This window comes from Lethenteron reissneri, chromosome 28 (assembly GCF_015708825.2).
Source record: "Lethenteron reissneri isolate LAM-NWPU_2019-01 chromosome 28, ASM1570882v1, whole genome shotgun sequence".
NCBI classification, from domain to species: domain Eukaryota; kingdom Metazoa; phylum Chordata; class Hyperoartia; order Petromyzontiformes; family Petromyzontidae; genus Lethenteron; species Lethenteron reissneri.
Window position 1 is genome coordinate 3440545 of NC_083806.1, and position 15584 is coordinate 3456128.

General features: G+C 54.0%; 13 non-coding genes across 13 annotated transcripts; 3 read left to right on the top strand and 10 right to left on the bottom strand.

The window, feature by feature from the left end:
• Positions 1-156: 156 nt before the first annotated feature.
• On the bottom strand, positions 157-370 carry LOC133349004 (small nucleolar RNA U3). Its single transcript, XR_009755869.1, has one exon. It is a non-coding gene; the product is annotated as a small nucleolar RNA U3 (small nucleolar RNA).
• A 444-nt stretch (positions 371-814) lies between these two features.
• On the bottom strand, positions 815-886 carry TRNAH-GUG (transfer RNA histidin (anticodon GUG)). The gene has a single exon. It is a non-coding gene; the product is annotated as a tRNA-His (tRNA).
• A 1452-nt stretch (positions 887-2338) lies between these two features.
• On the bottom strand, positions 2339-2552 carry LOC133349001 (small nucleolar RNA U3). Its single transcript, XR_009755866.1, has one exon. It is a non-coding gene; the product is annotated as a small nucleolar RNA U3 (small nucleolar RNA).
• Positions 2553-2964: 412 nt separating this feature from the next.
• Positions 2965-3036, bottom strand: TRNAH-GUG (transfer RNA histidin (anticodon GUG)). Its single transcript has one exon. It is a non-coding gene; the product is annotated as a tRNA-His (tRNA).
• A 4496-nt stretch (positions 3037-7532) lies between these two features.
• Positions 7533-7746, bottom strand: LOC133349014 (small nucleolar RNA U3). Its single transcript, XR_009755878.1, has one exon. It is a non-coding gene; the product is annotated as a small nucleolar RNA U3 (small nucleolar RNA).
• Positions 7747-8685: 939 nt separating this feature from the next.
• Positions 8686-8757, bottom strand: TRNAH-GUG (transfer RNA histidin (anticodon GUG)). Its single transcript has one exon. It is a non-coding gene; the product is annotated as a tRNA-His (tRNA).
• A 580-nt stretch (positions 8758-9337) lies between these two features.
• On the top strand, positions 9338-9409 carry TRNAH-GUG (transfer RNA histidin (anticodon GUG)). The gene has a single exon. It is a non-coding gene; the product is annotated as a tRNA-His (tRNA).
• A 733-nt stretch (positions 9410-10142) lies between these two features.
• Positions 10143-10356, bottom strand: LOC133349013 (small nucleolar RNA U3). The gene has a single exon (XR_009755877.1). It is a non-coding gene; the product is annotated as a small nucleolar RNA U3 (small nucleolar RNA).
• A 1076-nt stretch (positions 10357-11432) lies between these two features.
• TRNAH-GUG (transfer RNA histidin (anticodon GUG)) lies at positions 11433-11504 on the top strand. Its single transcript has one exon. It is a non-coding gene; the product is annotated as a tRNA-His (tRNA).
• Positions 11505-12213: 709 nt separating this feature from the next.
• LOC133348998 (small nucleolar RNA U3) lies at positions 12214-12427 on the bottom strand. Its single transcript, XR_009755863.1, has one exon. It is a non-coding gene; the product is annotated as a small nucleolar RNA U3 (small nucleolar RNA).
• A 436-nt stretch (positions 12428-12863) lies between these two features.
• Positions 12864-12935, bottom strand: TRNAH-GUG (transfer RNA histidin (anticodon GUG)). The gene has a single exon. It is a non-coding gene; the product is annotated as a tRNA-His (tRNA).
• Positions 12936-13606: 671 nt separating this feature from the next.
• Positions 13607-13678, top strand: TRNAH-GUG (transfer RNA histidin (anticodon GUG)). The gene has a single exon. It is a non-coding gene; the product is annotated as a tRNA-His (tRNA).
• Positions 13679-14390: 712 nt separating this feature from the next.
• LOC133349005 (small nucleolar RNA U3) lies at positions 14391-14604 on the bottom strand. Its single transcript, XR_009755870.1, has one exon. It is a non-coding gene; the product is annotated as a small nucleolar RNA U3 (small nucleolar RNA).
• Positions 14605-15584: the final 980 nt, after the last annotated feature.

Consider the following 15584-nt stretch of genomic DNA (forward strand, 5'->3'; position numbering starts at 1 on the left):
AGGTCGGGGTTTATACCTGCGCAAGACGCGGAGCAGGCAGATGGAGAGAGACATCGCTCACAGCACCAACATAGGGGCAGGGGTGGCAACCCCTGCCCCTATAGGGCTTGTCTGAGAGCGAAACACAATTCTGTTCTTATTTGGTGAAGAAAACCAACCCCTCAGCTTGCTGTGCCTCCCTCCCGCCACCCTTGCGAGCGGCAGGAACGGTCATCAATGGCGAGGAGCGGCTGCGTGAGCAGCACTCCAAGCCGGCTTCGCGCTCAGGAGGCACAGCTCCAACTCCTCATCGGGGCTGGTTGGTCCAGACACTTTAGAGCCCATTTCGTAAGTTGGAAACTATAGAAATGATCCCTGAAAGTATAGTCTTAGTGAGAACACGTCGACGCAGCTGTATATGTAGTGTGGAAACCTCGCTCTACGCTATGGGGCCTGTGTGGTTTCCCAGCTAGGTACGTTTGGTAACCTACAAATATTGAACTTGTTCAGTGTCAACATCCACATTAACTGTAATGTAACATGTTTATTTCACCTGCAAAGTCAACGCTGTAAAGAATAAAAGCAGTTTACGTACAACTGTGCTAACGGTGAACTGCATGGTGGGAGTCGCCTCTCGACCTGGACCACGAGGCGGCGCTAGTCGACGAGTTCAGAGCGTGGGTCAGGGGATGTCAGCAGTTACATTTTCTGACTTTAAAAAAAGTTACTGATAAAACACACACGCCTTTCTGCAAACACGTGGCTAAATTAACTAACCACTATGAACAAGGGCAATAAAACAACGCAGGCCGCTGCCGTGTCTTTGTCGCCACAATGCCGTGACTCGGATTCGAACCGAGGTTGCTGCGGCCACAACGCAGAGTACTAACCACTATACGATCACGGCGAGCTACGCGGCCCGCTGGCTCCACCTGCAGGCAAAGAGCTCTCTTGATCGCCTCCAGCACCACGCCAGACTCACTCATTGGGCTCGTCCGACGTTTTATTGGAATACTGCTGCTGATCTTAGTACGGCAGACTGTCGATTATCCGCGTGCGGTTTATCCGATTTGCGGGGTTAGTGGTGGGGGGGGGGAAGGGGTTAGTGGTGGGGGTTAGTGGTGGGGAGGGGGGGTTAGTGGTGGCGGGGGGGTTAGTAGTGGGGGGGAAGGGATGTGGTGGGGGGGGGGGGGGTTAGTGGTGAGGGGGTTAGTGGTGGGGGCGTTAGTGGGGGGGGGGGTTAGTGGTGGCGGGGGGGGGGGTTAGTGGTGGGGGGGGTTAGTGGTGGGGGGGGGGGTTAGTGGTGGGGGGGGTTAGTGGTGGGGGGGGGTTAGTGGTGGGGGGGTTAGTGGGGGGGGGTTAGTGGTGAGGTTAGTGGTGGGGGGGGGTTAGTGGTGGGGGAGTTAGTGGTGGGGGGGGGGTTAGTGGGGGGGGGGGCTAGTGGTGGGGGGGTTAGTGGTGGGGGTTAGTGGTGGGGAGGGGGGGTTAGTGGTGGCGGGGGGGTTAGTAGTGGGGGGGAAGGGATGTGGTGGGGGGGGGGGTTAGTGGGGGGGTTAGTGGTGAGGGGGTTAGTGGTGGGGGCGTTAGTGGGGGGGGGGGGTTAGTGGTGGCGGGGGGGGGTTAGTGGTGGGGGGGTTAGTGGTGGGGGGGTTAGTGGGGGGGGGTTAGTGGTGGGGGAGTTAGTGGTGGGGGGGGGGGTTAGTGGTGGGGGAGTTAGTGGTGGGGGGGGGTTAGTGGGGGGGGCTAGTGGTGGGGGGGTTAGTGGTGGCGGGGGGGGGTTAGTGGTGGGGGGGGTTAGTGGTGGCGGGGGGGGTTAGTGGTGGGGGGGTTAGTGGTGGGGGGGGGGGTTAGTGGTGGGGGGGTGTTTGTGGTGGGGGGGGGGGGTTAGTGGTGGGGGGGGGGCACCGCCGTGACTCGGGCCAATGAGGAGACGGGCGATGTTTCATTCACAAAATGGAACTGGGGGAGGGTGGCTCCATTCATAAAATGGAAGCCTTGAAAAGGAAAAAGCGGATCTTTTTGCCTCGTGTTTCTTTCGCCATTCCCAGCCTTAAGGTGAGGGGAGGGTGGGGAGGGACTGGGCTGGGTGGGGAGGGGCTGGGTGGGCAGATAGGAACAACAGCTTTCACACTGTCCACCAGGGATTATTTGTCTGTCGTGCACGAAATGCGCTGTCCAACCAAGTTCCTACCTGCCCGCTCCGAAGGAACGTGTTTGACCGGCCCATTACATTACTGTGAGCGCCTCTAAAGGGGAACAGCATTTGCAATATATTTAATAGTAATATCTAAAATTGTGCGCTACTAATACTGGCTGTGCCAAGAGTGCAAAGATCTGTTTTTATTTGGCAAAGAAACCAACCCCTCAGCTTGCTGTGCCTCCCTCCCGCCGCCCTTGCGAGCGGCAGGAACGGTCATCAATGGCGAGGAGCGGCTGCGCGAGCAGCACTCCAAGCCGGCTTCGCGCTCAGGAGGCACAGCTCCAACTCCTCATCGGGGCTGGTTGGTCCAGACACTTTAGAGCCCATTTCGTAAGTTGGAAACTATAGAAATGATCCCTGAAAGTATAGTCTTAGTGAGAACAGGTCGGCGCAGCGGTATATGTAGTCAAGTAAACTGGCTCTACGCTATGGGGCCTGTGTGATTTCCCAGCTAGGTAGGTTTACTACCTTCAAAAATTAAACTTGTTCAGTGTCAACATTAAATGTAATTTAATATGTTTATATCACCTGCAAAATCGACGATGTCAAGGATAAAAGCAATTTTCTACAACTGTGCTAACGGTGAAATGCATGGTGGGAGTCGCCTCTCGACCAGGGCCACGAGGCGTGGGTCAGGGGACGTCAGCAGTTACATTTTCTGCCTTAAAGAAAAGTAACAGATAAAACAAGCACGCCTTTCTGCAAACGCGTGGCTAAATAAACTAACCACTATGAACAAGGGCAATAAAACAACGCAGGCTGCTGCCGTGTCTTTGTCGCCACAATGCCGTGACTCGGATTCGAACCGAGGTTGCTGCGGCCACAACGCAGAGTACTAACCACTATACGATCACGGCGAGCTACGCGGCCCACTGACTCCACCTGCAGGCAAAGAACTCTCTTGATCGCCTCCAGCACCACGCCAGACTCACTCAATGGGCTCGTCCCACGTTTTATCGGAATACTGCTGCTCATCTTAGTAGGGCAGACTGTCGTTTATCCGCGTGCGGTTTATCCGATTTGCGGGGTTAGTGGTGGTGAGGGGGGGGGGGTTAGTGGTGGTGGGGGGAGGTTAGTGGTAGGGGGGGTTAATTGTGGTGGGGGAAGAGGGTTAGTGGTGAGGGGGGGGGGGGTTAGTGGTGGTGGGCGGGGTTAGTGGTGGTGGGGGGGTTAGTGGTGGAGGGGGGTAGTGGTGGGGAGGGGCGGTTAGTGGTGGTGGGGGGGTTAGTGGTGGGGGGGGGGTAGTGGTGGGGGGGGGTTAGAGGTGGTGGGGGGGAGGGGTTAGTGGTTTGGTGGGGGGGGGGTTAGTGGTGGGGGGGGTAGTGGTGGGGAGGGGGGGTTAGTGGTAGGGGGGGGGTAGTGGTGGGGGGGTAGTGGTGGGGAGGGGGGGTTAGAAGTGGTGGGAGGGTTAGTGGTGGGGGGGGGGTTAGTGGTGGTGGGGGGGTTAGTGGTGGTGGGGGGGAGGGGTTAGTGGTGGGGGGGGGTTAGTCGTGGGGGGGGGGGTAGTGGTGGAGGGGGGTTAGTGGTGGTGGGGGGGTTAGTGGTGGTGGGGGAGGGGTTAGTGGTGGTGGGGGGGGGTTAGTGGTAGGGGGGGTTAGTTGTGGTGGGGGAAGAGGGTTAGTAGTGGGGAGGGGGGGTTTGTGGTGGTGGGGGGGTTAGTGGTGGTGGGGGGGAGGGGTTAGTGGTGGGGGGGGTAGTGGTGGGGAGGGGGGGTTAGTGGTGGGGGGGTAGTGGTGGGGGGGGGGTAGTGGTGGGGAGGGGGGGTTAGTGGTGGTGGGAGGGTTAGTGGTGGGGGGGGTTAGTGGTGGTGGGGGGGGGGGGTTAGTGGTGGTGGGGGGGAGGGGTTAGTGGTGGGGGGGGGTAGTGGTGGGGAGGGGGGGTAGTGGTGGGGAGGGGGGGTTAGTGGTGGTGGGGGGGGTTAGTGGTGGGGGGGTAGTGGTGGTGGGCGGGGTTAGTGGTGGTGGGGGGGGTTAGTGGTGGGGGGGGGGTTAGTGGTGGTGGGGGGGAGGGGTTAGTGGTGGTGGGGGGGGGGGTAGTGGTGGGGGGGTAGTGGTGGGGAGGGGCGGTTAGTGGTGGTGGGGGGTTAGTGGTGGGGGGGGGTAGTGGTGGGGGGGGGGTTAGTGGTGGTGGGGAGGTTAGTGGTGGGGGGGGTTAGTGGTGGTGGGGGGGAGGGGTTAGTGGTGGGGGGAGGGTAGTGGTGGGGAGGGGGGGTTAGTGGTGGGGGGGGGGTAGTGGTGGGGGGGGGAGGGTAGTGGTGGGGGGAGGGGAGGGTAGTGGTGGGGAGAGGGGGTTAGAGGTGGTGGGAGGGTTAGTGGTGGGGGGGGGGGTTAGTGGTGGTGGGGGGGGGGGGTTAGTGGTGGTGGGGGGGAGGGGTTAGTGGTGGGGGGGTAGTGGTAGGGAGGGGGGGTTAGTGGTGGGGGGGTAGTGTTGGGGAGGGGGGGTTAGTGGTGGTGGGGGGGTTAGTGGTGGGGGGGGGTTAGTGGTGGGGAGGGGGGGTTAGTGGTGGGGGGTTAGTGGTGGGGGGGGGGAGTTAGTGGTGGGGAGGGGGGTTAGTGGTGGGGAGGGGGGTTAGTGGTGGGGGGGGTTAGTGGTGGGGGGGGGGAGTTAGTGGTGGGGGGGGGGTTAGTGGTGGGGAGGCGGGGTTAGTGGTGGGGGGGGGTTAGTGGTGGGGGGGGTTAGTGGTGGGGGGGAGTTAGTGGTGGGGGGGTTAGTGGTGGGGGGGGTAGTGGTGGGGGGGGGTTAGTGGTGGGGGGGTTAGTGGTGGGGGGGTAGTGGTGGGGAGGCGGGGTTAGTGGTGGAGGGGGGTTAGAGGTGGGGGGTTAGTGGTGGGGGGGGGTTAGTGGTGGTGGGGGGGTTAGTGGTGGGGGGGGAGGGGTTAGTGGTGTGGGGGTAGTGGTGGGGAGGGGGGGTTAGTGGTGGTGGGGGGGAGGGGTTAGTGGTGGTGGGGGGGAGGGGTTAGTGGTGGGGGGGGGTTAGTGGTGGGGGGGGTTAGTGGTGGGGGGGGGGTTCGTGGTGGGGGGGGTTAGTGGTGGGGGGGGGGAAGGGGGTTAGTGGTGGGGGGGGGGTTAGTGGTGGGGGGGGTTAGTGGTGGGGGGGGTTCGTGGTGGGGGGGGGTAGTGGTGGTGGGGTTAGTAGTGAGGGAAGGGGGTTAGTTGTGGGGGGGGGGGGTTGGTGGTGGGGGGGGGGGTAGTGGTGGTGGGTTAGTGGTGGTGGGGAGTGAGTTCGTGGTGGGGGGGTAGTGGTGGTGGGGGGTTAGTGGTGGGGGGGGTTAGTGGTGGGGGGGGAGTTAGTGGTGGGGGAGGGTTAGTTGTGGGGGGGGTAGTGGTGGGGGGGGTTAGTGGTGGTGGGGGGGGTTAGTGGTGGGGGGGAGGGGTTAGTGGTGGGGGGGTAGTGGTGGGGAGGGGGGGTTAGTGGTGGTGGGGGGGAGGGGTTAGTGGTGGTGGGGGGAGGGGTTAGTGGTGGGGGGGGTTAGTGGTGGGGGGGGGGTTAGTGGTGGGGGGGGGGGTTCGTGGTGGGGACGGGTTAGTGGTGGTGGGGGGAAGGGGGTTAGTGGTGGGGGGGGTTAGTGGTGGGGGGTTCGTGGTGGGGGGGTAGTGGTGGTGGGGGAAGGGGGTTAGTGGTGGGGGGGGGGGTTAGTGGTGCGGGGGGGGGGTAGTGGTGGGGGGGGGTTCGTGGTGGGGGGGGATAGTGGTGGTGGGGTTAGTGGTGAGGGAAGGGGGTTAGTTGTGGGGGGGGTTAGTGGTGGGGGGGGGTTGGTGTTGGGGGGCTTAGTGGTGGTGGGTTAGTGGTTGTGGGGAGTGGGTTCGTGGTGGGGGGGGGGTAGTGGTGGTGGGGGGTTAGTGGTGGGGGGGTTAGTGGTGGGGGGGGTTAGTGGTGGGGGGGGGGTTCGTGGTGGGGACGGGTTAGTGGTGGTGGGGGGAAGGGGGTTAGTGGTGGGGGGGTTAGTGGTGGGGGGGGGGGGGTTAGTGGTGGGGGGGTTCGTGGTGGGGGGGGTTAGTGGTGGTGGGGGGAAGGGGGTTAGTGGTGGGGGGGGTTAGTGGTGGGGGGGGGGTAGTGGTGGGGGGGGGGGTTCGTGGTGGGGGGGGGGATAGTGGTGGTGGGGTTAGTGGTGAGGGAAGGTGGTTAGTTGTGGGGGGGGGTTAGTGGTGGGGGGGGGGGTTGGTGTTGGGGGGCTTAGTGGTGGTGGGTTAGTGGTTGTGGGGAGTGGGTTCGTGGTGGGGGGGGGGTAGTGGTGGTGGGGGGTTAGTGGTGGAGGGGGTTAGTGGTGGGGGGGGGGTTAGTGGTGGGGGGGGAGTTAGTGGTGGGGGAGGGTTAGTGGTGGGGGGGGGTAGTGGTGGGGGGGGTTAGTGGTGGTGGGGGGGGGGTTAGTGGTGGGCGGGGAGGGGTTAGTGGTGGGGGGGTAGTGGTGGGGAGGGGGGGGTTAGTGGTGGTGGGGGGAGGGGTTAGTGGTGGTGGGGGGGAGAGGTTAGTGGTGGGGGGAGGTTAGTGGTGGGGGGGTTAGTGGTGGGGGGGGTTAGTGGTGGTGGGGGGAAGGGGGTTAGTGGTGGGGGGGGTTAGTGGTGGGGGGGAGGTTAGTGGTGGGGGGGGGGGGTTAGTGGTGGGGGGGGGGGGCACCGCCGCGACTCGGGCCAATGAGGAGACGGGCGATGTTTCATTTACAAAATGGAACTGGGGGAGGGTGGCTCCATTCATAAAATGGAAGCCTTGAAAAGAAAAAAGCGGATCTTTTTGCCTCGTGTTTCTTTCAATATTCCCAGCCTTAAGGTGATTCAGTTGGGGGTGGGAGGGGTGGTGCTGGGTGGAGAGGGGAGGGTGGGGAGGGGCTGGGTGGGGAGGGTGGGGGGGGGCTGGTTACCCCGTGGTGCCCTTATAAAACTCAACGTTTAACCTACACACGACATTCTAGATTTGAAGTTTTCGTGACTGCAAGGATTCATACTCTTAGGTTTTGTCGGTAAAATCATAGGCAAAACAAATAAATAAATATAAATCATGCAAATAAATATATAAAATCACGACGTTTCGGAGGCAACACAAGCTTCCTTCATCAGGTGTAAAAAGGCACAGCAAAATAATCGTAGTTAGAAAAAAACCTAAGACTACACACGACACTTATACGGGTAGGAACAACAGCTTCCACACTGCCCACCAGGGATTATTTGTCTGTCGTGCACGAATGCGCTGTCCAACCAAGTTCCTACCTGCCCACTCCGAAAGAAGTGGGCAGGTAGGACCGCCCCATGGATGGCATTACATTACTGTGAACGCCTCTATAGGGGAGCAGCATTTGCAAAATATTTAACACAAATATGCCAACAGTGGAAAGATCTGTTTTTGCTTCGCAAAGAAACCAACCCCTCAGCTTGCTGTGCCTCCCTCCCGCCGCCCTTGCGAGCGGCAGGAACGGTCATCAATGGCGAGGAGCGGCTGCGTGAGCAGCACTCCAAGCCGGCTTCGCGCTCAAGAGGCACAGCTCCAACTCCTCATCGGGGCTGGTTGGTCCAGACACTTTAGAGCCCATTTCGTAAGTTGGAAACTATAGAAATGATCCCTGAAAGTATAGTCTTAGCGAGAACAGGTCGGCGCAGCGCTATATATAGTTAGGTATACTTACTCTACGCTATGGGTACTGCGTGCCTTCCCTGCGAGGCAGCGTTATCACCTAAACATATTAAACTTGTTCAGTGTCAACATCAACATTAACTGTCATTTACCATGTTTATATCACCTGCAAAATCAACAATGTAAATGATAAAAGTAGTTTACTCTCAACTGTGCTAACGGTGAACTGCATGGTGGGAGTCGCCTATCGCTGCTGCTGACCTGGGCCACGCGGCGGCGGTGCTCGATGAGTTCAGAGTGTGGGTCAGGGGATGACAGCAGTTACATTTTATGACTTAAAACACGTTCCTTCGGAGTGGGCAGGTAGGAACTTTTTGGACAGCGCATTCGTGCACGACAGACAAATATGCACGACAGACAGACAAATAATCCCTGGTGGGCAGTGTGGAACCTGTTGTTCCGACCTGTGTACAAGATCACGTGACTTGAGGTAGCCAGGCAGCCAGCCAGGTAGCCAGCCCCCTTAACTATCGGCCCCTCCTCCCTTCCATAGGCCCCGCCCCTTAACCCTCTCCCTTAGGCCCCTCCTCTGACCACCCCCCCTATCATTTGGCCCCTCCCCTGACCCCCCCCCCCCTCCCTTAGGCCCCTCTCCTGACTCCCCCCTTCCTTAGGCCCCTCCCCTGACCCTCTTCCCTTAGGGACCTCCCCTCTCCGTACCCGGCAGTAGGTCTCCACCAATGAAAGAGCTGTTTATATATATATTTATGCACGACAGACAGACAAAAATCCATGGTGGGCAGTGTGGAACATATTGTTCCTACCTGTAAAAAATACAGATGAAACAAGCACACCTTTCTAGAAAGACGTGGAAAAATAAACTAACCACTATGAACAAGGGCAATAAAACAACGCAGGCCGCTGCCGTGTCTTTGTCACCACAATGCCGTGACTCGGATTCGAACCGAGGTTGCTGCGGCCACAACGCAGAGTACTAACCACTATACGATCACGGCGAGCTACGCGGCCCACTGACTCCACCTGCAGGCAAAGAGCTCTCTTGATCGCCTCCAGCACCACGCCAGACTCACTCAATGGGCTCGTCCGATTGAGAATTTGACATGAATTACTAACTCGTGGATTTCCCCTTAAGGCCAAATTCATAATCTAGCAACAGTTAAATATTGTTTTCTTGGAAATGTTCATTACAAGTCACGTACTTAAACCGAACAAATTGTGCTCCGGTTCTGCGATCCATTTAGTGGGCGGAGTCTGAAAGTGTTATCACTGAGCATGCACATCGATCGGTGATTTACACCTATATTCGTGGTTTGTGGCATTAAGATACGCGTAAAATGTCTATTTATGGATTAATTATCCACGATTGAGAATCGAGATTCTACTGTACATTTAAATATATGTCCTGGTCTTCAGATATATTATTTACAGAACAACGTTATGCCTGACACTTTGATCAACTTTCCAACCCTATTCTGAAAAGGTAGAAAAGATCCCCAGCGAGTGACTAGTAACGTGGAATAAGAGGCGATTAAGAGAGCTCTTTGTATGGAATGAAACAGCGAGCCTGCGTAGCTTGCCGTGATCGTATAGTGGTTAGTACTCTGCGTTGTGGCCGCAGCAACCTCGGTTCGAATCCGAGTCACGGCATTGTGGTGACAAAGACACGGCAGCGGCCGCTCTACTTTTGTGCATGTTGCATCACTCACTTTTTCACACCTTCCTTAAAGCTGAAAAAACGAGCAATGCTGTTTCACGGAGCGGTGGGCTATGCGGCCCGTTTCCATCACCTCGCTGTATCTGCTGGGCATGTCATCGCTTAAGATGAAACGTGATTACCTTGGCGATTACTGAAACAATTTTCGTCTCCATCCCTCTTGCTCTGTCGAGAAAAGGAACTATTCTAGGTAGGAACAACAGTTCCACACTGCCCACCAGGGATTATTTGTCTGTCTGTCGTGCATGGCCCCGCCCCACCAGAGCTCTCCCATTGGCTCGCGGGCGCCGACCAATGGGAATGGTGGGTTGGATAAATAAATTACAAATAATTGAAATGAAAATAAACTTTTACGTTACTTTACCTTGCTGAGAGGAGTTGATAGCAGCCTACGAGGATGGTGGTGAGGAAAGGGAAGAGTCATGAACGGGGTATACACGGGTACATGGTGACTCATCCCGACCCCATACAAGTTCTAGCAAGCGCGTCGTATTCGTATACCAAATTCGACGTATTCCAAAGCGGTTGTATACCGAGGTACGAGTGTATTTGACCACCGCATGGATACCATTACATTATTATTGTGAGTAATATTTAAAAATGTGTGCCACTAATGCCGGCTCTGCCAAGAGTGCAAAGATCTATTTTCATTTCTCAAAGAAACCAACCCCTCAGCTTGCTGTGCCTCCCTCCCGCCACCCTTGCGAGAGGCAGGAACGGTCATCAATGGCGAGGAGCGGCTGCGTGAGCAGCACTCCAAGCCGGCTTCGCGCTCAGGAGGCACAGCTCCAACTCCTCATCGGGGCTGGTTGGTCCAGACACTTTAGAGCCCATTTCGTAAGTTGGAAACTATAGAAATGATCCCTGAAAGTATAGTCTTAGTGAGAACAGGTCGTTGCAGCGCTATATGTAGTCAGGTATAAAGGCTCTACGCTATGGGTACTGCGTGGTTTCCCAGCTAGACAGGTTTAGCACCTACAAATATTAAACTTGATCAGTGTCAACATCAACATTAACTTAAAATGTTTATATCACCTGCAAAGTCAACGATATAAAGGATAAAAGCTGTTTACTACAACTGTGCTAACGGTGAAATGCATGGTGGGAGTCGCCTCTCGACCTGGGCCACGAGGCGTGGGTCAGGGGATGTCAGCAGTTACATTTACTGCCTAAAAATAAAAAAGATAAAACACACACGCCTTTCTGCAAACACGTGGCTGAAAAAACTAACCACTATAAACAAGGACGATAAACTAACCACTATGAACAAGGGCAATAAAACAACGCAGGCCGCTGCCGTGTCTTTGTCACCACAATGCCGTGACTCAGATTCAAACCGAGGTTGCTGCGGCCACAACGCAGAGTACTAACCACTATACGATCACGGCGAGCTACGCGGCCCACTGGCTTCACTTACAGGCAAAGAGCTCTCTTGATCGTCCCAGCACCACGCCAGACTCACTCAATGGGCTCGTTCCGACTGAGAATTTGACATGAATTACTAACTCGTGGATTGCCCCTTCAGGCCAAATGAATCATCTTGGAAATGTTCATTACAAGTCACGTGCTTAAACCGACCAAATATGTGCTCCGGTTCTGCTATCCATTTAGTGGGCGGAGTCTTCTGCGCAGGAACATGAAATTGTTATCACTGAGCATGCACATCGATCGGTGATTTACACCTATATTCGTGGGTTGTGGCATTAAGATACGCGTAAAATGTCTATTTATGGATTATCCACGATTGAGAATCGAGAATCTACTGTACATGTAAATATATGTCCTGGTTTTCAGATATATTATTTACAGAACAACGTTTTGCCTGACACTTTGATCAACTTTCCAACCCTTTTCTGAAAAGGTAGATAAGATCCCCAGCGAGTGACTGGTAACGTGGAATAAGAGGCGATTAAGAGATCTCTTTGTATGGAATGAAACAGCGAGCCTGCGTAGCTTGCCGTGATCGTATAGTGGTTAGTACTCTGCGTTGTGGCCGCAGCAACCTCGGTTCGAATCCGAGTCACGGCATTGTGGTGACAAAGACACGGCAGTGGCCGCTCTACTTTTGTGCATGTGCCACTCACTTTTTTCACACCTTCCTTAAAGCTGAAAAAACTAGCAATGTTGTTTCACGGAGCGGTGGGCTACACGGCCCGTTTGCATCACCTCGCTGTATCCGCTGGGCATGTCATCGCTTAAGATGAAACGCGATTACAGAAACAATTTTCGTCTCCATCCCTCTTGCTCTGTCTAGAAAAGGAACTATTATAGGTAGGAACAACAGTTCCACACTGCCCACCAGGGATTATTTGTCTGTCTGTTGTGCATGGCTCCGCCCCACCAGAGCCCTCCCATTGGCTCGCAGGCGCCGACCAATGGGAGTGGTGGGTTGGATAAATAAATTAATTGAAATGAAAATAACATTTTATGTCACTTTCCCTTGCTGAGAGGAGTTGATAGCCTTCGAGGATGGTGGTGAGGAAAGGGAAGAGTCGTGAACGGGGTATACACGGGTACATGGTGACTCATCCCGACCCATACAAGTTCTAGCAAGCGCGTCGTATCCGCATACCAAATTCGATGTATTCCAAAGCAGTCGTATACCGAGGTATGATTGTATTTGACCACCCCATGGATGCCATTACATTATTATTGCGAGTAATATTTAAAAATGTGCGACACTAATGCCGGCTCTACCAAGAGTGCAAGCATCTGTTTTTATTTCGCAAAGAAAGCAACCCCTCAGCTTGCTGTGCCTCCCTCCCGCCGCCCTTGCGAGCGGCAGGAACGGTCATCAATGGCGAGGAGCGGCTGCGTGAGCAGCACTCCAAGCCGGCTTCGCGCTCAGGAGGCACAGCTCCAACTCCTCATCGGGGCTGGTTGGTCCAGACACTTTAGAGCCCATTTCGTAAGTTGGAAACTATAGAAATGATCCCTGAAAGTATAGTCTTAGTGAGAACATGTCGTGCAGCGGTATATGTAGTCAGGTATAAAGGCTCTACGCTATGGGTACTGCGTGGTTTCCCAGCTAGACAGGTTTAGAACCTACAAATATTAAACATGATCAGTGTCAACATTAAATGTAATTTAAAATATTTATACCACCTGCAAAGTCGACGATGTGAAGGATAAAAGCAGTTTACTACAACTGTGCTAACGGTGAAATGCATGGTGGGAGTCGCCTCTCGACCTGGGCCACGAGGCGTGGGTCAGGGGATGTCAGCAGTTACATTTTCTGCCTTAAAAAAATAACAGATAAAACACACACGCCTTTCTGCAAACGCGTGGCTAAATAAAGTCACCACTATGAACAAGGACGATAAAGTAACCACTATGAACAAGGACAATAAAACAACGCAGCCCGCTGCCGTGTCTTTGTCACCACAATGCCGTGACTCGGATTCGAACCGAGGTTGCTGCGGCCACAACGCAGAGTACTAACCACTATACGATCACGGCGAGCTACGCGGCCCACTGACTCCACCTCCAGGCAAAGAGCTCTCTTGATCGCCTGCAGCACCACGCCAGACTCACTCAATGGGCTCGTCCGACGTTTTATCGGAATACTGCTGCTCATCTTAGTACGGCAGACTGTCGATTATCCGTGTGCGGTTTATCCGATTTGCGGATAAACCGCGCGCCTGAGAATTTGACATGAATTGATAACTCGTGGATTTCCCCTTAAGGCCAAATTAATAATCTAACAACAGTTACACATTGTTTTTCTTGGAAATGTTCATTACAAGTCAAGTGCTTAAACCGACCAACTACGTGCTCCGGTTCTACAATTAATTTATTGGGCGGAGTCTTCTGCGCATGAAAGTGTTATCACTGAGCATGCACATCGATCGGTGATTTACACCTACATTCGTGGTTTGTGGCATTACGATACGCGTAAAATGTATATTTATGGATTAATTATCCACGATTGAGACTCGAGAGTCGATTGTACATGTCCTGGTTTTCAGATATATTATTTACAGAACAACGTTTTGCCTGACACTTTGATCAACTTTCCAACCCTTTTCTGAAAAGGTAGATAAGATCCCCAGCGAGTGACTGGTAACGTGGAATAAGAGGCGATTAAGAGATCTCTTTGTATGGAATGAAACAGCGAGCCTGCGTAGCTTGCCGTGATCGTATAGTGGTTAGTACTCTGCGTTGTGGCCGCAGCAACCTCGGTTCGAATCCGAGTCACGGCATTGTGGTGACAAAGACACGGCAGCAGCCACTCTACTTTTGTGCATGTTGCATCACACACTTTTTTCACACCTTCCTTAAAGCTGAAAAAACTAGCAATGTTGTTTCACGGAGCGGTGGGCTATACGGCCCGTTTGCATCACCTCGCTGTATTCGCTGGGCATGTCATCGCTTAAGATGAAACGCGATTACAGAAACAATTTTCGTCTCCATCCCTCTTGCTCTGTCTAGAAAATGAACTATTATAGGTAGGAACAACAGTTCCACACTGCCCACCAGGGATTATTTGTCTGTCTGTTGTACATGGCTCCGCCCCACCAGAGCCCTCCCATTTGCTCGCGGGCGCCGACCAATGGGAGTGGTGGGTTGGATAAATAAATTAATTGAAATGAAAATAACATTTTATGTCACTTTCCCTTGCTGAGAGGAGTTGATAGCCTTCGAGGATGGTGGTGAGGAAGGGGAGGAGTCGTGAACGGGGTATACACGGGTACGTAGTGGCTCATCCCGACCCATACAAGTTCTAGCAAGCGCGTCGTATCCGTATACCAAATTCGACGTATTCCAAAGCAGTCGTATACCGAGGAATAAGTGTATTTGACCACCCCATGAATGCCATTACATTATTATTGTGAGTAACATTTAAAAATGTGCGCCACTAATGGCGGCTCTGCCAAGAGTGCAAAGATCTGTTTTTGTTTCACAAAGAAACCAACCCCTCAGCTTGCTGTGCCTCCCTCCCGCCACCCTTGCGAGCGGCAGGAACGGTCATCAATGGCGAGGAGCGGCTGCGTGAGCAGCACTCCAAGCCGGCTTCGCGCTCAGGAGGCACAGCTCCAACTCCTCATCGGGGCTGGTTGGTCCAGACACTTTAGAGCCCATTTCGTAAGTTGGAAACTATAGAAATGATCCCTGAAAGTATAGTCTTAGTGATAACAGGTCGGCGCTGCGCTATATGTAGTCTGGAATAGTCGCTCTACGCTATGGGTACTGTGTGGTTTCCCAGCTACGTAGGTTTAGCACCTACAAATATTAAACTTGTTCAGTGTCAACATTACATTTAACATGTTTCATCACTAATATTATCAATTACTTGCCGAGACAACAAACGATGTAAACGATAAAAGTAGTTTACTATTACTGTGCGAACGGTGAAATGCATGATGGGAGTCGCTTCTCGCTGCTGCTGACCTGGGCCACGAGGCGGCGCTGCTCGAGGAGTTCAGAGCGTGGTGCTGAGTCGTTACATTTTATTACTTCAAAATATAAACAGACTAGCGGGAAGTACCCGGCGTTGCCCGGGAGAAAAAAATCATTAGTAAACTTCTCAAAATGTAAAAACATAACATATACAAATGAAAATGAAACTTAGATGATTACCTCATTAATTCTAATAAAACCCAACGCGCGGTCAAAATAGAAACTGACACTCGCGCGCCGCGAATGGATTCTTTAAATCGAGCAAATAATTCGAAGGTTGCAGATTTCTTTAGAATCGGCCTATTCCCGTTTAATCGATTCCACAAATGCTCACCAGATATCGATTCTCGCCAGTCCTGGATGCGGGTTGACGTCACACACTTCATGGTCATTCCCCCCGCCCCCCCAAATACAAAACTAAATTTTTATACGTTGTACATTGTGTACAGTATGGGAGCTTAGCCACATGGAAAATTAAAAGTTTGTAGCATAGTATATTATATCCATTATTTCCCCCCCCCAGCCGCGCATTTGTGCGGGATACACACGGCCTATGCGGAGGGATGGGGGGGTGACGTCAGCAGGCACACCGCGTGACGCTGCCGCATGCGGGTCACATGACAGAGATGTGACGTCACCAATAAATTGCGTGCAAAATATATCCATTATTGCGCCCCCCCCCCCCCCCCAAAAAATATATATAAAAGT